General features: G+C 46.9%; 1 pseudogene; it reads right to left on the reverse strand.

The window, feature by feature from the left end:
• The window catches only part of LOC149298466 (protocadherin Fat 4-like), a 63,565-nt pseudogene that overhangs the window by 35,334 nt on the left and 5,285 nt on the right, over positions 1 to 22,946 (reverse strand).

The following is a 22,946-nucleotide window of genomic DNA, read 5'->3' on the forward strand; positions in this document are numbered from 1 at the left end:
TTAATTACCTGACAACACTATCCCTCTTCTAAAATGATCACCTAGCATTGTATTGCCCTCCCCTTGGGAAGCGAAGCTTAGAAAATTGCCCAAAGTTTAACAATTAATCTTTGGGAAAGATTGCCCAAACCTCTCAAGTTTGAATCTGTTTTGGATCCATTACTTCCACGCTGTGAAGGGGAAAGGTTTGCCACCTACATGTCGGCCCTACCCTAACTAAGAAGAGTCTCGTGAGCTGCACCTACGTGGTTTGAGAGAACTCCGGAGCTTCATCGTTCATGTTGGAGACATGGAGACACGGATGCGGACGGTGGCTGTTCCGGTGTTTGGGTCTTCTCCGTGGTCTATCGCCAGAACCACAAACTCGTAAAGATGGTTGGGCCTCTCGTAATCCAACTCCTGGAAGGGGCTGATAACGCCCTCCTCGGAGATGCCAAAATCGGGGCTCAAAGAATAATAGGAAACCTCGCCATTCAAACCGGAGTCGCAGTCGGTGGCTGTCACTGGTTAGAAGCAATCACAAGAACAATAAGCATGCGCGGCGCTCTGATACACCATATCATTACACATCAATACAGCTGGCAATACAGCTGGCAATACAGCCCTATAGTAGGACAGCCATACGGTTTGGGGGATTACGGCTGTAATTGAGTCTGCTGCTGATCGCTCGACGTTCACTTTCTTTATTCCCAGATATCACTGGGTGAAAATTATTTTGAAGCCTTAAAGGGAAAATGACATTTTACCCAATACATTTATACACTTATACACACACACATACACACACGCACACATACATCCATATACATATACACACATACATCCATACATATACACACATACACACACACATACATCCATATATATACACACACACATTCATACATAAATATATATACACACATACACACACACACACACATACACACACATAAATAAATACACACACATACATATACATACACACACATACATAAATATATATACACATACATACACACATACACATAAATATATATACACACATACACATACACACAAACACAAACACACATACATACATAAACACACACACACATATACATACTCTGCTAATTCCACTTCTGGAAGTAGGAGCATTATAGAAATAGAGCACCGAGTATCTCACCGCATGGGTGACATCTTTCAGACTGATGCAGGAAGCTATATTATACTGTATATTATACCATATATAATACTATATATTATACCATATACTATACTATATATTATACCATATATGATACCATATACTATATATTATACCATATACTATATATTATACCATATACTATACTATATATTATACCATATATAATACTATATAATTATATTATACTATATATTATACCATATACTATACTATATATTATACCATATATTATACTATATATTATACTATAGAAATATGACAAAGTCTTAAAAAATGAAAGTTTTCCAGTCCCAGAACGGAGAAGAGTCAGTCTCGGTTTCTTAACGAATAATGAAATTCTACCTCTTCAGTAATTAACAAATAGATCCTCTTCTCAGCCGCTATCTCCTAATATACCAAGAAGTGAGAGTTATCACCTGAAAAGTGCATTCTATGTCGTGGGGCGTACGGGTAGAGAGCTATAAGACCCCCCCACGCCAGTAAGGACTATCACATTAACCTTGTAAGAGAGCGGCTGCCGCAGGCACTGTTTCAGGTACGTTATCCTTGCTAAGGATTCGCTGCTGAAATTCTGGCTTGCAGTCATTAACATCTGTGATTCCAACCGCCACCTGCAAGATATTCAATGAGAAAAATATTCAATCTGCATAACATAGCAACGCATCCAAATGTATACCATGCGCGCGGAGACATCTCAAGCCACTAAACGTCTCCTGCCGGGGTGCGTTCTCCCCAAACGCGTGCGTAAGCGCTGCACGTCCCGGCAAACGAGCGGACATCTTTCTGATGCATAAATTCCACTATTTTATCTCCTTTTGGGCTAGAAAGAGTCTCCCACCATCTGTGCAGGCATTAGCGAGCCTCTCTGTGCAGCACTTTAATTAAAATATATAGGAACATTATGGAAGAATATTATAGGAGCTCTGTTTCCTGATCTCGTACTTCATTGAAACATAATGACTACCTGGCTACGAATGTATGAGATACGGGGCAACACAACAGCGTACATTGCGGCATATACAGAGAAATACTCCTAGACCCCGTCCGCCGTCTGTTGGGCTACCTGCACGGTGCTCTTCAGGTCCGTCGGCTTTTTGGTAGCGGCAACTCCCAGTAGAAACTGGTGCGGGTCACTCTCAAAATCTACACCTGATGAGCGTCACCTCGCCAGTGATCCGGTCCACGGAGAACAAGCTTTGGGGATCTGCGACAATGCTGTAGCTCAGGGGATTACTTTGATGCGATATCGCGGATACGGTCACCAACCTAGAACACGTAGGACAGGTCAATCCATCGCGGGCAGCGGCTCCAAAACCAAAGAGACCGTTGAATGGCGACTTACGTGCTTCCCGGGGCAGCGCTTTCTGGAACGTGTACGGTGTATGAAGCTTGTTTAAATTGTGAGGGTCTGACACCGGCGATCACAGACACGACAGCCGGGGAACCTCTCCTCCCAAGCTTATCAGCGGCCTGCACGTTGAGCAGATACTCCTGACCTTCCTGTAGACTCTGGTTAGTTGTCCGTATCCAACCTGTGCTGTGGTCAACGACAAATCTGTCTTCTCCACCTGGAAAGCCAACAGATGTCATAAAACTGTACATCAAGAGCAAACCATCAAGCAAGAACACTCTCGCCCCAATGCCAAGTTAAAAGCCCTACAGGGGGCTTGCAGAAAAGGTTCTGGGATACCCACCAGAAATGGCACACATCTGAGAGAGGAACGCGTCGGGATCATATACATTGTGCATTTCGTATGCTGTTTCTGGAATTATTACCTTCCAATAAGAAATACTCCACTTCTCCGCTCATGCCTTTGTCTTTATCCATAGCATGTAGCTTATACACGCGTGTTCCCGGGCCGGCAGAAGGTAACACCGCAGCCAGGAAAGGCGAGGACTCCATTGTCTGGGCTCTGGTCATTAACGTCCACCATGGTCAGCTCCAGGTGAACGAGGTACAGAGCCGCTCCTGGCGGAGTTCCGAATACCGGCCTAGCGTCTCCAGTCATTGTCCTGGCCCTGAAGGCTTCTTTATTCAAACATCAGGTGTTGTAGAGCAGCTAATTATAAGCTTGTACCATTCAAGTGATTTAACCCACCTGTCACGGAGCTGGCTAGTCCGACCGACTACCTCCGGTGTCTTATGCTCCCTTAGCCTGGGACAACACACTTTCCCTGGTTCCCCAGTCACTAGCCGAGACTCAGTGTAGGGTAAAACCAAACGAAGACTGATTTATTTTAGACACACAGAGCTGGATATATCCAGCAAAACACACATTAACATAAAACAAGATATTGGGACACAAACCGCCCCCTTAATCTGCCTCTCAGAGACAACAGGGGCAGTAACGGGATTAACAATACAATAGGTGGGGGGAGACTGATTTATACAACATTAAACATCAAAGAATGGTGGTCACTCCCTGGTGGCAGATCCTGGCTGTCTGCTGGAGATAATCCTCTCAGCCAGCGATGAGAGGATACTGCTGGGGCTAGCCCAGGGGAGGGCTGGCAGCCTAAGGCCTGGGGGGCAAGTCTAGTCAACTGGCCCATTGCACCATCAAAGCGGCTGCGAGCGACATTGAAAGCGGCCGTCGTGCGGCAGTCACTCCACCAGTGCCTAATGAAATTAAAGTGGCCGGCGTGCACGCACCGCATGCCTCAGCTCTTCATCCCACCACTTTTAAGACGTGGGAAGAGGAGCTGAGGCATGGCCGTTGGGTCTGAGAGCCGCATGATGCAGGGGCGTACCTAGAGTATTTGGCACCTGTGGCAGACCCTGTATGTGGCACCCCCCCCACACACACACACACTTTAAAACTGCATAGTTTCTATGGTTAGGCAAACATTGACAGGGGTACAGCATATTTGTTATCATTATATGCTTAGCACAGCATATTACGCAGCACCACCGTCAATGTGAGCCTATACATTGAGCCAGACACTGACAACCCCTATCACTATATACTAAGCCAAACATTGATGTGGTGTAGGCTTACCACTTTAGTGACTGGCATAGTATATAGTAGGGATGCACCGAAATGAAAATTCTGGACTGAAACTAAAAATTCAGCATTCACTTGGCCAAAACTGAAAAAAAAAAAAAAAAAAACTTTAAAATACTTTATTAAAAGTAACACCAAAATTAGACAAAAAAATCAACAATAATATTAACACATATATATATATATATATATACACACACACATATATATAACAACATAAATCACAATCCTATCATGCCTAGGTTCTAGCATGTGCTGGCTGACTTAGCATGATAGGAGTGTGATTGCTGTTTGCAATTATATATATAAATATATTAATACTGTCATTGAATTATTCTGTCCAATAAAAGTGTTAACACACCGAAGTTGGACCAAAAAATAATTTATAACAGCAATCACACTCCTATCATGCCTAGGCAGCCACAACATGCTGGAATCTGGGCATGAAAGGAATGTGATTACGGACTCCCTATGCCAAGCTATCCCCCAACACTTACACATCCATGCTATCTGAAACCCTCATTCACAAACATTCAGCATAACACCCATCACTCTCACACACTTACATTCAGCATAACACCCATCACTCTCACACACTTACATTCAGCATAACACCCATCACTCTCACACACTTACATTCAGCATAACACCCATCACTCTCACACACTTACATTCAGCATAACACCCATCACTCTCACACACTTACATTCAGCATAACACCCATCACTCTCACACACTTACATTCAGCATAACACCCATCACTCTCACACACTTACATTCAGCATAACACCCATCACTCTCACACACTTACATTCAGCATAACACCCATCACTCTCACACACTTACATTTAGCATAACACCCATCACTCTCACACACTTACATTCAGCATAACACCCATCACTCTCACACACTTACATTCAGCATAACACCCATCACTCTCACACACTTACATTCAGCATAACACCCATCACTCTCACACACTTACATTTAGCATAACACCCATCACTCTCACACACTTACATTCAGCATAACACCCATCACTCTCACACACTTACATTTAGCATAACACCCATCACTCTCACACACTTACATTCAGCATAACACCCATCACTCTCACACACTTACATTCAGCATAACACCCATCACTCTCACACATTTACTAATCCACTCTCTCCTACCTTTTCTTCTTTCACTCTCACTTTTCCTCTTCCTCCTCTTCTTCTTCTACTTCTTCTTCCTGTCCTGTGCACGAGCGCGGAAGACGGTGGGCGTGGCTTCAGTGTTGTGCGCCGGGATTTGACATCAAGTCCCGGCGCACAGCCACAGTTGCCGCGCGCACCGTTTCTGGAGGCGTGCCGGCATGGTGGCAGCCCTCAGATGAGCGGCAGCCGGGGCGGACCGCCCCCCCTCCCTCCCCCGCCAGGTACGCATGACGGCCGCATTCGATCCTGCTCGCGGCCGCTTAATTTTTAACTTTGCGGCCGCAGCCGCATTGAATGCCTGTCTGCCGGTCGTCCGTCCGGCCCACCGGCCCGGATTTAGGGCGGCCTGGGGGGCAATTGCCCCCCTGCCCCCCGGCCCAGCCCGCCCCTGGGCTAGCCACAGAAGCCTTTACAAACCCAGGGCCCATAGTCAATAGGGAGGAGGCTGGCAGTCAGGCTTCTCCAGTGGTCCCAGTGATGGAGGCTTCCGTCACACCACCCAAGCAGTTAAAATCTTTTTTTAAAGATTAATGTGCACTCTGCACTGAAAAGCAGTCCCTACTAACGGGATAGGTTGTGTGTATGCACATGGGTTAATCCTTGGTAACAGTATCCAGTCCCCAGAAGTGCCAAATGATTTAAATGCCCCCCCAAAGCAATAATTATTATTGTTGTTCACGAGAGCAGACAAGCGGTGTGGGGGGACCCGAGGTGTGCTGCGCTCAGACAGGCGCCTTCCGCCTATGGCTCCGGCTATATACATCTAGAAAATCACATTGCCCCCGGGCCACCACGAGCTACGGATCCAGCCGTCCTTTCCCTTTTAAATGAGCCTGCGCAAACGTCTCCAGCGGAAAATCACACCGCGGGCGATGCGGGGGGTTAGGGATTCTGACAAGGGCCACACAATCTGATGCATGGGGTTAGGGGCTCTGACAAGGGCCACACAATCTGATGCATGGGGTTAGGGGCTCTGACAAGGGCCTCACAATCTGATGCGTGGGGTTAGGGGCTCTGACAAGGGCCACACAATGTGCTGTCTCTGCGTCTGGGGCGATCCCGCGACACGTTATAGTTCAGGATGGTATGAAGTATCTGGTAAACCGGGTGAGGGTCTAACATGAGACTAAAAGTCAATGCACAGGGAATCTCTTCCTAGAGGGTTTCCGGACCTCTCTTGATTCGCCTTCGTTAGGATATCTGCTTCCACCAACCTGAGAAAGGACGGTCAGCTGAACAATGACCTGCGCGAGACACGCTGCTAGTGACCATATAAAAGAAAATGTTAGTATCTTCATTCTCTCAGCGAGGTCTTATGCTGGTCTGGATGAACCCGGACGTATAGCGCATGAGCCCGGACGTATAGCGCATGAGCCAGAACCCAGACAGAGAGAAGGGAGAAAGAGAGAGACAGAGAGAAAGGAGGAGACAGAGAGAAAGGGGGAGACAGAGAGAAAGGGGGGGACAGAGAGAAAGGGGGAAACCAGAGTTACGAATGGACCCCTTACCGGTGCCGTCCAGCACTCTCTGTCCAGGGTCCTGAAGGGGGTCACGGCGCCGGTCTCCCAGTTCACCCCAATGGGACAGTCCCCAGGGGAGACTGGCTGGAATGAGGAGCCATTGAGTTCTCCAGGTTCCAGGGCGCTCACAGCAGAGCCCGGGGCGGCGTCTTCTGCTATGGAGATGGCATAGAACGCCTGGGGCACGGGGGATGCCCTCTTCCGCCTGAAGATGCCCGGAGATGCCTCCTCTTTACTGGGCATCGAAAACGTCTTGGCCCTGGGGCAGATCCGCAGCTGTAGAGGGGCGCTGCGCAGCGGGGGCTGGCCATGGTCCCGGGCATACACAGTCAGGTTGAGGGGCTTCTTGACGTTGAGAAGGGACCCCACCAGGACCACCTGGCCGGTCTTCGGGACGATGAAGAAGTAGTCGCTGGTGGGCTCGGCGAAGTACACCAGCTCGGCGTTGGTCCCTTGATCCTGATCGTGGGCAAAGATTCTGAACACCACGGACCTCCGCCCCGCCGTCTCATCCAGGCTGATCGTGGAGCGGTTCGCGGGGGAAAACCGGGGGGCATTATCATTCTCATCCAACACGTGCACGGTGAGCACGGCCAGCTCGCTGACGGTATGCCCCGGAGAGGAGCACCGCTGGCAGCACAGCCCCAGCCTGAACTCATACCGGGAGCTCTCCTCCCTGTCCAGCACCTGGGTGGTCTTCAGAGACAGCTGGGCATACCTGTGGTGGAAATAGACTTCAAACAGAGACCCCCTGTCCCCGAGCAGCTCCAGATGCAGCTGGGGACCTGTTACCCCGGAGCACCAAGGCTGGGGGCTGATCCTGTTCAGGGGGATGTTTAACCCATTCACTTTAGTCCCTATGGGCCAGTTCTCCTGCACCGACCCAGAGAAGACAGGTCTTCTGAGTTTAGGTCCTTCATCAGTCCAGGTAGCCAGAGACACCAGAGCCCACCTGGAAAGGAGGATGCAGAGCAGGCAGCCCCTGAGCCGGGTCCTCATCACCCCCAGCAGGCTAGGAAAAGGGGATTCAATGGGAACGAGAAGATACAACGTATCAAAACCCAGCAACATCTGCGATCCTCCTGGAGCTGAAGGCAGTTTGATGCAGAAAGCCAGAGATTTGGTCAAGTTGGAGGCGTTTAGGGCACCCTCTATGGGTGGAGGAGGAGACCTTCAGCCCGCTCTCTGTGTGTGGCAGAGACATCAAGGGGTCTGCTAGGATGTGATGGGAAGGGAGAGGAGGGGGCATTTCAGTTACCAAAACAAGCCTTTGATATACTAAGCGATGCATGAGACGGGGCACGAAGAACGTTCAGAATTACTGTAGAACAAGGCAAAGAACGGCGGATTTGAGATTCATCCTGTAATTAAATCAGTGAGCTTTCCATTGGGAACAATATACGATGTGTTAACTCTCGGTGTGCCAGCGCCGGTCTTTTTGCCACTTGGGTAAACAAGGTTAAATCGGAGAATGTCCCCCTTTCTCTATATTTACGCGTATCAGTGATATTATCGCACGTCCTCAAACCAGAAAGTCATCAAAAATTTGGGGGGGGGAGACCTAAAAAAATACCCATCCAAAAAAAAAAGATATTTTTCTGCCTGTAACGTGAAAAAGGGAACTTGAGGCGTTTTCTTTCGTTCTAGAACGTTTTTAAAATGTTACACGTCAGGTTTTTTTTCTTTAAGACCATTTTTTCCCCCCCAGTAACATTTTTATTCTTCAAGTGAAACCTAAACCTAAACCTAATGGACACAACATTTTTTCCATTAAAGTTATGAAAGGAAAGATCTGGAGGCCGGCTCTTAAAACTGTCAGTCTGACCGATTCCGAGGAAGAGTGACAAATCCCATATGTTTCTATAGGAGCTTAACAAGATCTGCGAGCGTTTGGCTAAATAATGTGTGGCAAACGTAATTACTCGTAGAGCCGTAAGCCGCTTACGATGTCATTTGCACGATGCAGTCTTTGGTGTATGATACCCCGGGGAGTTATTCTCAAGTACTATTTATTGAGGTGCATTACACTTTATTACCTCTCCAGATGGGCTACACATTGAGTTTGGCTGCCGGCTTTTAGACCACAAATCAGGCTTTAGATAACCCTCATCTTTCCTCTGCGTGCAAATAGATCCGATGATATCTACGGCAATACAATCCATAAAGACCTCAGAGCTCATGCAAACTCAAGCAGAACTGTCCGTCATCAACCATCCTCTTTGTAAAGCTCATAACTGCTGCAGATCCTGAGAAACCCGACTTGTACTCCACAGCCGCCATCAACCTCTTAGCTTCCAAAGAAGATCTGCAGCAGCTGTAGGGTTTGTCTGGTACATCATTACAAACTCAACAGCCAGCAGGATAAATGCTTTAGAACCCAACATGTATGCAGTCGAACAATAGGAACCTTTAAGAACCCAAACTTGTAGCCCACTGCGCCATCAACCTCTCAGCTTCCAAAGCAGATCTGCAGCAGCTGTAGGCTCCGCGGACCACCGGGTATATGGACGTTCCACGGCACTGAGTACGCGCACAGGCAGCAGGTCCGCGGGCAGCAGGTACCCGCGCGGACCCGGGCAGCAGGTCTTTACAAGATAAAGATGCAGATCCGCAGATATAAAGTTGGAATATAAAGACGCAGATATAAAGTTATAATTTAAAGACGCAGATCTGCAGATATCAAGTTATAATATAAAGACGCAGATATAAAGACACAGATATGCAGATATAAGGTTACGATATAAAGAGCCAAATCCAGTGAAAGTAACGTGTGGCCGAGCCAACTACCCACAGCCATTGATATCACATTTGTTGCACAAAGTCAGAATTATCCGGGCAATTAAACACGGAACGTCCAGTACACGGCAGAGAAACGAGGGGCATCTAGGGGCGTGCGGGAGGCTTTAAATAACACATAGCAAACAAAAATGGCAGACGGCATTATTACTATTATTATTATTACTTATATACACAATATATACAACGTATCAGCACCAAGAGCTTTACACACATGAGAGGGTAACCGGCACGCCGCGGCCCAGCGAGCGAATCAAACCCCAGAACATGGACATAAACTCTGCACAAAGAGTAAACAGCGCTACAATATTAACCCTCTGTGTTCCACAGCGGCGTGCGGCCCATTGCAAGGCAAACACAATCGTATTGTTAAAGACATATAAGCGAGCGGCAAACATCTCAGATGCTACATCACAACAGCATAAAACACAGGCTTTAACCCTTTCGGCCCAGTTTGGATTTTTTAAAAAAAAACTATTTATTGGTAAATAAAACCACATGCTTGTCTTGTAAACAAGCCACTCACTGGCCCTCCGTGTCCTTACTGTAATAGTCCAAACAATCCCTCCATGCGGTAGATTTTGGTGTAATAATCCATTCCCCAGAGCTCCGCCGATCTGCAACCAATATTATATTCCAGGGCCTTGGCCTGCTGCTTGATTGAGCAGATAATTCCCCACTTCACTCCAAACAGACTTTTCGGGGGGCAGAAAGTTGACAGCAGCCCCCCACGCAAACTTGTGGGGTCTTTAGGGTTTCCATTTCCTAATAGAAAGAGTGGATTAAGCGGCAACATCAAAGCAGCTCTTTGTTCAGTGGAAATCACTGAACAGCCCAGCAGTCCTGACCCAGGTGGATCAATCAGGGCCGCCCTCTACCTGCAAGATCCACCTCCATTCCTACCAGGAGATCCTGACAGCCCGCGGGGATCAGACCTCGCAGTAACAATACGTGAATAAACTGTGATATTCGTCGGAGGACAGCTACAGGAGCTGTAACAGGGCACCTACCGCATGGAGAGGGGCAATAATAATCATTATTATGTGAACGATGTATAACGGGGCAATATCTGCACTTTATGCTTTAAGATTGGACTATAGTATGTGTTATACAAAGTTTCAGACATGGCGTCTGTTCATCCTCACCCCAGCCTCAGGGGGTACCGGAAAATTAATGGGGTTCATTGTCAACCAACATATTCAATAATGCAACATTTTTAAAAAATAAATGATTGTATCGATAACAATAATAATAATATTATTAATAACAATAATAGCAATACTACTAAAAATAATCAGAAAAAATATCAATACTAATAGTAATAATATTATTAATAGTAGTAATAATATTATTAATTAATAATAATAACAGTACCGTATTTGCTTGATTATAAGACGAGGTTTTTTCCAGAGCAAGCGGAAGTTGTCTACGCGAATCGCGTACAGCTCTACACGCTGCCCGGACTAAGCACCGGGGACTCAGAAGCACCGGTAAGTTTGGAGGAGGGAGGGGGAGGGAGTGTTAAACGGGGGGCATACAGCGGAATCTTTGTGTTTAATATAATTGGATATATAATATCATATAATAACGGTTTAATATGAGGGAAGCACATACTTCACCCGTGGCTACAGCGGAATCTTTGTGTTTAGGCTTTTTATGCAAATTGTCCCATTTATGACAATCTCCAAGCTGCTACTTATACCTCCAGACTGAGAGGGTGGATGATTGCTCTGCTATACAAATGCGCAGATTGCAGAGTGTATCATTCTGTATATACAATACAATTTGTCAAAAATGCATCCAGGGAACATGAATACAGAAGTAAGGGAAAGGTGATTGGAGATTATACAATGGGCCATTTTAGGAATATCAGTTTTGAAGTGTTTTATATGCAGGGAAACGACGGTCCCTCTTTTTCGAATGTATCTGTTTCTCTTGGTCTGTCAATTCTAAATTTGTCACAGCCTTTGAATGTATGGACTGTATGAGGCGCTGCAGAAATAATAACAACAATAATAATAAATAATAATAATGAAGCAGTTCTATGTCCAAAAGCAGGCAGTGTTAGGTCGCCCCCTGCTGGAGAAGAAGCGCAACTACATTCAAATCAAGGTTCTTGCTCCGGATATTTCTTCCACCAGGGCTAAGAATATTTTTTTTTCTTGCATGTTGACATCTATGATTTTTATTTGTTCTATATTGATGCAAACATGCATGGAATTCACTGTCGGTTCCATTAGTATTGTACATATGGAGTTGCCCCTATGTGTAAGATATTATAGAGGGGGGGGTGTATGAGGTACATGTAGTGTAAATGTATTGGTCCAATGGAGGAATTTTTTTACCCCTTTTCTGATATAGAAAAAAGTCTGTTTTTAACCAATGGGTTAAAATTTAGTGCTCTATATTTTTAAATTGCCACAGTAAGCTTTTCCGTATTGTAAGATATTATAAAGGGGGGGTATATGTGACACGACTGAACTGTTAATATTTTGGTACGATGGGGGAAATTTTTTAACCCCATGTAGAATGTTGAAAAATGCAAGTTGCTAACTACTGGGCAGATATTTGGGGCGCTATATCTTTACATTTCCACTGTAAAAACACATCGTATTGTAAAATAGACCGTATTTGCCCGATTATAAGAAAGTTTTTTCCAGAGCAAATGCTCTGAAAAACACCCCTCGTCTTATAATCGTGGTCGTCTTATAATCAGACCTCAACTAGGTGTGACTATGAGACTAAGATCCAGATCTTTCCGCTAGAGGGTTTAGCACTTGAAAATAAGGACAATTCATATGTTAAGAGTTTTTCGCTCACCTTTTTACTAAACAAAGGTGCTGACCATCCTTTGTCTTTATATTAATATGTTGTGAGTGTCTGTTTTTTTTATATATAAAACAAAATGAAGATTTTTTAAAATAAAAAATAAATGAAAAACAATGGGAAAATGCCATAGTTGGCACTTAAAATGTGCACGGGCTTCATCAGGCTATAAAATGAGCCGCCTTGTGGACATAATATAAAACGACCCTTAAAATCTGGAATGGTGCAGTTAACCCCAACTATATAGTTACATTGTCACCATTATGGTAGTGGAGACAAGGAAAATAACATCAAACTATTGAATTTAAATCATGGCAACTCAATGAGGGAATTTTTATATTCCAACCTGTTGTGTGACTTTTCTTTAAGGCAAACCTGCAGGTGTTAATTGAATGACATCTGATCCCAATCAAAGTTTGGTTCAGCCAGTGGCATCGCTACAGGGGGGGCAATGGGGGGCAATGTAAGCCCCCCATTGCCAAAATGCAGCCCGCGAGACCTCGAGTTGCGGCCCGCGTAAGATCGGCAGCCAGGGCAACTGATCTTACGCGGGCCGCACCTCGAGCCCTGCTACTTACCTGTGGGAGGGTCTTCTAAGTACTACATAGAGGAAGCGGAACCTAGCAGAGTTCACGTGACATCACATGACTCTGCTCCAGTCCTGCTTCCTCTGTGCAGTACCAGAGAACACAGAGGGAGGCCACACATCGAGGAGCTGCAGTGCATGTAAGGGGGTGGGGGTGGGTGTTTGAATGAGTATGCGTGATTGAGGGAATTAATCTGTGAATGAATGAATATATGAATGAATGAGTGTGTGATAGCATGGTGTGTAAGTGCTGGAACCTAGGCATGATGGGACTGTGATTGCTGTTAACAATCATACCCCTATCATGCCAAGTCAGCCAGTACATGCTGAAACCTAGCTTGCTGCCCCCCTTGTGTATTGATGCTGCCAGCAGTATGGGGTCTGCACATCACTTACATCCACCCTGTACCAGCATGTACTGGCTGACTTAGCATGATAGGAGTGTGATTGCTAACAGCAATCACAGTCCCATCATGCCTAGGTTCCAGCATTTACTGGTTGGATGTGTAAGTGCTGGAACCTAGGTATGATGGGACTTTGCTGTTAGCAATCACACTCCTATCATGCCAAGTTAGCCAGTACATGCTGAAACCTAGCTTGCTGCCCCCCTTGTATTGATGCTGCCAGCAGTGTGGGGTCTACACATCACTTACAGCCACCCTGTACCTGCATGTACTGGCTGACTTGGCATGATAGTGTGATTGCTAACAGCAATCACAGTCCTATCATGCCTAGGTACCAGCATCTACCGGTTGGCTGGGTATGATAGGAGTGTGATTGCTGTGTGGGCAGTGTGGACACCAGGGCTGGGTTTTTGCGTTATTCTGTAGATCCATATCTATATATTTCCATACATTATGTATACCTGCAAATACAGTGTTTGTATGTCTTATTCAGTTGATTAATACCTGCAATGCTGTTTCCATGTATTTATTTGATCTATACCTGCAATGCTACATTTCATATACTATTGTATACCTGCAAATACAGGATTTGTGTGTCTGATTCTGTTTATTTGATATATACCTGCAGTGCTTAGATCACAAGTGAATTTCAGTTGATCTATACATGCAAAGCTTGGTTTGTGTGTTAATGTGTTGATCTATACCTGCTATCGGCAACTGGGGTTAATAATATATATGGGCAGCAGGGGCATCAATACACAAGGGGCAAAAACGACAATGCAGTGTGAAAAATCCATCCTGATGTAGACATCTGTAGATTGTGTCCTGCTGTTTGTGTGTTTTTGATTATCAGTGTAGCAGAGCCTGTCCTCGGGTGTGTGTGGGTGTGGCAGAGCCTGTCTGGGTGGGGGTGTGTGGTGGTGTGGTTGTCTGTGTGGCAGAGCCTGTCCTGGTGTGTGTCTGGGTGTCGGTGTGACAGAGCCTGTGTTGGTGTGTGTGTATGTGTGGTCATGTGTTTCCTGGCACTTAATTTACAGTAGGAATTATTTAATTTATATTTATCCAGAGATAAAATGCCCTCCTGAAGTTGTAGTGACTTCAGGGGACAAAACGTTAAAGGCCCTGAAATCATTTAGTGGAAAAGTTATTTATTGTGTTATAATATTTATTTAAAGGATTAGTCGCACTCAATTGTGGCTTCAGGCTTCCCATGTTGAATGATCAAGTATTATTTTAGCCCAATAACAAAAGTATAATTCCATAGCACATTACTTTTGGAAATTATGGAAGTTTAGAATGTTCAGGCTCCCCCTACAGACGATTACTCTGGCTCTGCCGTCCCACAAAAAAGTAAGGAAAAAGTCTTGTATCAAACTACCGATAGTTTTGATAAGATTGTTTATGTGCAAGTGCAAACAAGTGCAGTAATATATTAAACACTTGACAAGTGCATAGTTGAGATTGTGCCCAGGAAGACCGTACCCCATACCCAAATAATGACACAGACACTTTATTTGGGTGCAAAATATATTGTCCACAGCTTTAACATATATACAATATTTAAAGGTCATTGTCAACCAAGCCACCCCCGGTTAAACATAATTAACAGTTTTCCTCTTATTAACACTGACAATGACCTCCCATAACAAATAAATTAACCATATAACAATGGCACCAACACATACCAGGTGCCTCCACATTAACCCATTAACCACAATAGGGGTATACCAACACACCCCTACCAGACCGTTTAACCAAATTATAACTACGTAGGGGCATACCGAGACACCCCTACACCACCCCAGGTTCTGAGCCACAGGTCAGCTCGAAACCTACCCAAATAATTTGAACCAAGTCAAATTATTAAACCAAAACATAACAAACCACCTTACTAGGCAATAATCCCCAACTATCCCCGCCACAGGCCAGACCTTGAACCCTCAAGCCGTCTGAGCCCCGCCACACCGAAAAAACAAAGCTTGGGTTAACGCATCCTGAAAACCCAAATTCAAAAAATCCATGCCCACATCAGTTAAGTGGACACCATCTTCCTAAATCGTTACCTCCCGCATGAAACAAAACAATGTCCGGAACCCCCTGCTCCTGTAAGAGGCGCCAAAGTTCCGCACACACGACATTCCATCCCGCACCACGAAGGCCAATCCAACGTAGCAACAGACGATCCTCCGGAAAGCCCAGTTGTTGACCCGTCGCACGAACTGCGGCTCTCTGACCAGCCCAATATACGTAAGGAATGACCCAGGATCCATGCCACCAAACCTGAAAAAACAAAATCAACATTAAACAGAAACCGCCCAGCAAAGCTGAGCTCATACCAGACCTTCAGGCCTAACATACGACCTAAATTGTACAGACAACACCCCAACTTCTTGACCAGATCATCACTAAAACCCAGACGGGCTGCTTCTGTAGCAGCCCCAATACGAAAAGAGTGGGTACCAAACTGACGCGGATCCAGCCCCGCGCGATCCAAACAAGTACGAAAGATCCGTAAAAATCGATACCGAGACAAAGCCGACCCGTCCTCATGCAGAAGAAAAGGTCCCACCACCTCAGGGCGATGAGTCAAGTATTCAAAAACAACCCCGGACCCAAGCCATGGATACAATATGACATTGCAGCCTTTCCCAAGCACATCCGTCTTGGACCGCCGTAAACGAATAGACACCATGTCCTCGCTGACCATCACATCAGACCGTTGAAGACCACCACCTCCTGCCCGACTCCTGCTCACCAGCTCCCCAATCCGGAAAGCTCCGAAAAACGCCAGAATGAATGCCAAACCGAACAACCTGGATTCATAAACCGAAAAACACCAACGGCAAAACATCAAGCACCTTCTGCAACACCTGTACAGAAACCGGGCGCCTAGAGTCACCAACACTAACCCGCCTCCGAAATCCCTTCAAAGCCTGGCGAACCAAAAATTCCTTAGTATGATCCTTCCAACCCTTAAGTTTGAACAAAAATGCCAAGGCTGACATATTCCTTCCCAAGACAGGGAATCCGCTATAACATTTAAGAAACCCAGGACATGCTCAGCCCGAAACACCACATTAAAAGACATACAGAGCAGAACAAATCTTCTTAACAACCGAACCACCGCCATAGATGAAGCCGACAGCCGATTTACCGCGTGAACCACTGCCATATTATCCGAGAAAAACACCACCTTCTTATCACGAAACGAATCGCCCCATAAAGACAAGGCAACCACCAAAGGAAAGAACTCCAAAAACGGTAAATTGCGCATGAGCGGACTGTCCCTCCAAGAATCCGGCCAACGCTCCGCGCACCAATAGCCCCGGAAGTACGCCCCGAAACCAATTCTCCCAGAAGCGTCAGTATAAAGCTCCAACTCCTCGGTGGACACCAACTCCCTGCGAAAAAACACTTTACCATTGAAATGTTGCAAAAACACCTCCCAAACCTCCAAATCAGCTCTCATAGCCGCCGAAAGCCGTACAAAATGATGCGCCAACTTGACGCCCGAAGTAGCCCTTGACAGACTCCGAATGAAAATCCTGCCCATAGGTATTGCCCGACACGCAAAATTCAAACGACCAATCAAGGATTGTAACTGCCTCAGGGTTACTTTCCGAACGCCGCGAAACTCGCGAACCACATCCCGAAGCGCCCACAGCTTATCTTGCGGCAGCCTGCATTCACCAGCAACCGAATCGATCTCCAGGCCCAAAAAACGTAAACAGGTAGTGGGACCCTCAGTCTTGTCCGCAGCCAGCGGAACACCAAACGACCCGGTCACCCACTCCAGCATCCGTAACAAGTAACCACACTCCCCAGAGCCCCAAGGACCCACACAAAGAAAGTCATCCAGATAGTGAACCAAAAACCGACTCCCTGACTCCATCCTGACCACCCATTCAATGAACGAACTGAACTTCTCAAAATAAGAACAAGAGATGGAGCAACCCATAGGGAGACACAAGTCGACAAAATACTGACCCTCAAAAGAACAACCCAACAAATGATGACAATCAGGGTGAATCGGTAACAAACGAAACGCCGATTCAATATCTGCCTTATCCATAAGGGCGTTCGAGCCCGCCTTCCTAACCAACTCGACAGCCTGGTCAAATGATGCATAGGAAACGGAACACAGCACTTCGTCAATGTCATCATTCACCGACAAACCCTTCTGGTATGACAGGTGATGAATCAACCTGTACTTCCCAACTTCCTTTTTAGGTACCACCCCCAATGGTGACAAACGTAAATTATCCAGAGAGGAAACAGAAAAGGGGCCCGCCATCCTGCCCAAAGAAACCTCCTTTGTCAACTTGTCCCTCACCACCTCTGGAAACTCCAAAACCGACTTCAAATTCCAACTACAACTTCTAAACTGCCGAACAGAAAAAGGAATGTAAAACCCGTAACGAAAACGCTCAAACAACTGTGCCGCTTCACGATTACCGTAACGGCTTAGCCAGGGTAGCATTGCGTTTAACCTCACCGGGGTTAGCCCCAGAGGAAGCGGCCCTGGAAGGCGTGGTTCCCGGGACTCCTCCAGATTTTCCCTTCTTAAAATACTTTGCGAAACTATGGGCACCCCCACAACCGGAACATTCATGCTTGAACTTGCAAGCAGACCCCCACTTACAATGGCTGTCGTTGAACAGCCAGGAAAAACCTTTCCTGTTGATAGCCGATGAGGAACCGTGCCCGGCCGCGCCGGCCCCCGACTGAAAGGGCTGCGCCTTCTGCGCCATCATAAGCTTCATCCATAATGGCAGGTCCATCTGGTCCCACCGCATACCTGGATTAGCCGACAACCGCTGCCTAAACTGCTCGTCGTATTTCCACCACGCTAGACCCCCGTATGTCCTATATGCTTCCCAGATACCATCCAAGTAGCAGAAAAGGGGGGAGCACAAATTAGGTGACTTCTCCCCAATAACACTAGCCAAAATACAAAAACCCCTCAACCAATTCCCAAACGACTTGGGAATCTTCCTGTAACGCTTTTTCTTTTCCTCCTCCTCCTTCAAGTCAATAAACTCCTCTAAAGGTAACAAAGAAAATATCTCCACAAAGTCCCCTTTCCAAATCTTATCCTTAACATCCTGCTTAAGATGGACCCCCCCAGGGGGCCAGCAAAAGAAACAGGCATTCTGTCTAGCCGAATCAGGAATCCCACCTGTCAACTCTGCCCGCTCGGCACCAACCGAAGTAGCCCCCGTTGCCAAAACCTCACTACTATCCATGCCCTCCACTGCTGGTACAACCACGGCACTGGCCGCTCCCAAGCCGGAGCTAGCCGCAGACCACACCTGACCACAACCAGAACCCACCTGAGACCCCTTCTGCAGAGACCCCAACAAACCCTTCAAACCATCTAACAACTTTTGAGTTTCAACCATGGTTTTGGACTCACCATCGGAACCTCCGGCCGTAGCTCCTAGCCGCCGCCTTCACGAAGATCCCCCGGCAAGGCCGTACTACTATCACTCCCAGCCGCAGCAGGACGTCGCTGAGGACCCGGGCCATGAACTCCTTCTGCACTGGAAGACCTAGGAGGAGATAAAAGCCGAGACACCGACAGATTCCCCACAAAATGACGAATTCCGCCGAACAGGAATCCGGGACCGAAAGCCACTAACATCCCTAGCATCCCTCCCCGGGCTCCTACTGGGAGACCTAGACCTAATACAAGCCCTACTCAAACCTCTACCTAAGCCACCAGACGAAACCAGCGCTTCAATGTCATCGCGAAGACCAACATCCTGAGCCTGGCTCCCATAATCAGAAGTGCGGCCACCACGACCCACCTGCCTACCACTAGCCTCCTCAACAAAAAACCCAGCATCCTGCGTCATACGCTGCGCCCGGCCCAACGAAGTGGCCGTAAATCCAGAGACGGCACCACGGGACCGCCCGTGGCCCACCGTGTAACTCCCATCACCTTCAGCCAGCTGCTCTGTCGCAAAAACGGCACCTTCCCCGCACCGAAGGCCCGAAGAAAACGCTCGGGGGCTGCCACTAACCCTCACCGCTGCAGAAGCCGCCCCCTCATCTTCCGACGAAAACGTCGGGGAATTCCCGCCGCTGCGCACCTCAGGGGCAGACGCACCGCCAACCACGCTGCCACCTGTCTCACCCCTCGCAGACTTGACAGCACCCCTCGACCTCCCGGGGCCCGCCACACTCGGTTCCTCATACCTGCCGACGTAGCCACGACCGCCACCAGCCAGGTCGACCTCCATCCTCTGCTGTTCCGCCAGGGCCCACTGCAGACCACGCAGCGCCCGCGAAGTACCACTCCCACGAACACCAGCTCCGCTCCGGCCTCCTGCACGCTCGTCACGCCGGTCTCCCGAGCGACTTCGGACCTGCCATCCTCCCATCGACATCTCAGGGCTCAAACGTTCCTGAGGCCGACCCAATGAAGGAACCGTCCCGACGTCCAGTACAGGTGCCAACTGCTCCCTCAGCCATCCGGTACCGCGCAGCCATTCGAAGCCCCTCCAGAATCTCCTAAATTTCCCGCACCATCTGAAAAATAAAGCAAAAGCCTCTCCAAACCAAATCTCTCAATACAGAACAACCAGGATTTAGAAAAGCAGTTAAGTGACCGTTTACAAAATGGTTGCCACTTATATACCTTGATAATAACCCCACCCATAACAACTTTGAACCAATTAAATTAAATCACTCCTTTTGCACACCACCTAGCTCTGTCAAGGCCCACTCTGCCTAAGCTGCGCTGCTCCATGGGCTTCAGGTAACAGTGCAATGTTTGTAACAAAACTTGGGCCTTCCACAGTCCCTAGCATGCAATCACTCCCTCTGCTCCCACACTAAAATCAATTAAATATTTGCCACACTGGCTAGGAGAAGACAGAATTAATGCATTCGTTCTGACCATACTGTAACGTTGGGAGGTCCTCTCCCCCATAATCATCCCCAGAGCCCCTTTGTCACCTCATTCACTAAGCTGTACCTCTTTTACATTTCTCCCTTCAGGGATAGCTCAAATAAACATTGTGGTGTTGGTGTGTATGTATGTGTGAGAGTTCCTGTGTAGGTCAGGAATCATGGAAAGTTTAAAGGGTCGACAAGACACCTGACATTTATGCCGCTATGTAAAAGTATTTGCTCTAAATATGTAAGACAAAATACTTTTGTGAGCTGTGTGAGAGATACTTTTTCTTTGTTCCTACAGTAAGAATGGATGGAACTGCGCACCTTGCCTATTATTTCAAGTTGTAGTTGAAGCTTCGACTAGGGGAAAGACGAGGCCTTTTCTATCCCCTCCGTAGTAGCCAAGTTAAAGAAATCAAGTCCGACAGATGTACCCCATCACCACTAAAACTAGGGCAAAACTCCTCCAATGCAACATGTCTAACCACCACCTCGCGACGCCGACGCACAAAACTCGCCATTAACTTATTAACCTTACCACGGCTACGCTCCATAGCCGCACTATCCCTCGCATGACGCCAATTGCGTCTCGGAACCATCTCCGACCAAACAAACCAGCTCCAAACGCTCAACATCACCCCCATATCCAGGCCCGGACTGGCCATTGTCGCATGACCCTGCTGCACGTTTGCTTCCCCTGTGGAGTAGAACAGGTTGTAAGCTCCGCTCAGACTTCCATGGACATAATCAGTTCAAGTGAGGGAGGCTGTATGAAGGAGAATGTGAGATTGAGTGAGTAAATTAATCAGCATCTGTGAAGGAGTGAATGAATTAATGGAGGGAATTAATGAGTATCAATGTATGAATGAATATCTGAAGGAGTGAATGATTATCTGAATTAGTGAATAAATATTTGTGAAGGCGTGAATGAGTGTGATAATATGGATGTGTAGGGGGGGCAAAGATGCAACAGGCAGGCTGTTTTAGGGGGCAAAGATGCCACAGGAAGGCTGTTTTGGGGGCAGCGACCATCACATAAATCAATACCAAAGTGAAAGCGTCCATGGAAGCCCTCCAGATGAGGGTGTCAGTGTGGCAGAGCCTGTCTTGGTGTGTGCGTTTGGGTGTTGGTGTGGCAGAGCCTGTCCAATCAGCTTACAATCCTTAGGTTAATTTATTCAGAGAAAGCAAAACAAAAAAAAAAAAAAAGCAATGTTTCGGCCAAACAGGGCTTTTGTCAAGCTCAAAAGGCCTTGTTTGGCCGAAACGTTGCTTTTTTTGTTTTGCATTCTCTGAATAAAGTAACCTTAGGGCTGGAAGCCGATTGGAGTGCTGGGATTCTTTTTTGTATTCGTATACTTCAAGAGGGTTTATGTTGTCCCTTTTTTCCTGCTAGCACCCAGCTTCCTGGGAGTTTAGTGCTGAACCATTTTTTCTTTTTTAACTGTCCTGGTATGCGTGTCTGGTGTTGGTGTGGCAGAGCCTATCCTGGCGTGTGTGTGTCTGGGTGTCTGTGACAGATAACCAAACACACACCAACACAGGCTCGGTTTCCTGGCACTTAATTTACAGTAGGAACCATTTCATTTTTACTTATCCAGAGATTAAACGCCTTCCTGAATTTGTAGCGACTTCAGGGGACAAAACATTCAAGGCCCTGAAATCATTTAGTGGAAAAGGTATTGCGTTATTTACTCGTTAATATTTATTTCAAGGATTAGTCGCACTAAATTGTGGCTTCAGCCTTCCCATGTTGAATGACCAAGTATTATGTATGTATGTACATATGTTTTTTCATAAAAATGGGCTGCTCAGTCTGAAATGTCCAGGCCTATTTTTTGTCCAAGTTCGGGCCTGCCCATATCATTATCCCCAGCGTGGAGGCCGTTGCGCCTAACTGCGGCTCTCCGTCGGGTCCAGTACACAAAAGAGTGGCCGATGATCCAAACGATGAAACGAGGCCCTGCAAAGCAAAACCGAAAAAAAAACCATAACGAACAGAGGAAACAAACAACCAAAACAAACCACAATCAACTCAACAAAAGCAACGGCCTGATAACATCCGAAAACAAGCCAACTCCTACCGACCAATTCTCCGGATGACTCCACCATCCAACCCCAAACCCGATCCGGAACGAATGCATCTCAAATTCAGCCAACGCCAACCCAAATTACCAAGCCCCAGCCTCATCACATGCAAAAACTGAAACAGAGATACTGGTGATAAATCCCGATGAACCAAGAATGACACCCCACTTGCCGGCCGAACACCCCAATAACGCCGCACGCACTGCACAGGGCAAAGCATTCAACTGTACCGGCTCGCCTCGTCCCAACACATCCGTCTTAGAAGACCTCAACCAGATAACCACAGACTCACCCTCACACGCGACATCCCACAAAGCCAAACCACCTTACACAGACTTAGTGGGACTAACCAATTCCGACACCCGAAAAAGGCCAAAGCAAAAACCGCCAGAAACAAGAGCACCTCAAAACAAATACCCTGCAGCACCCTAAACAATCTACAAA

This window comes from Sceloporus occidentalis, unplaced genomic scaffold (genome assembly GCF_023333645.1).
Source record: "Sceloporus occidentalis isolate IW3139 unplaced genomic scaffold, rSceOcc1.0.p SCAF_32, whole genome shotgun sequence".
Classification (NCBI taxonomy): Eukaryota; Metazoa; Chordata; class Lepidosauria; order Squamata; family Phrynosomatidae; genus Sceloporus; species Sceloporus occidentalis.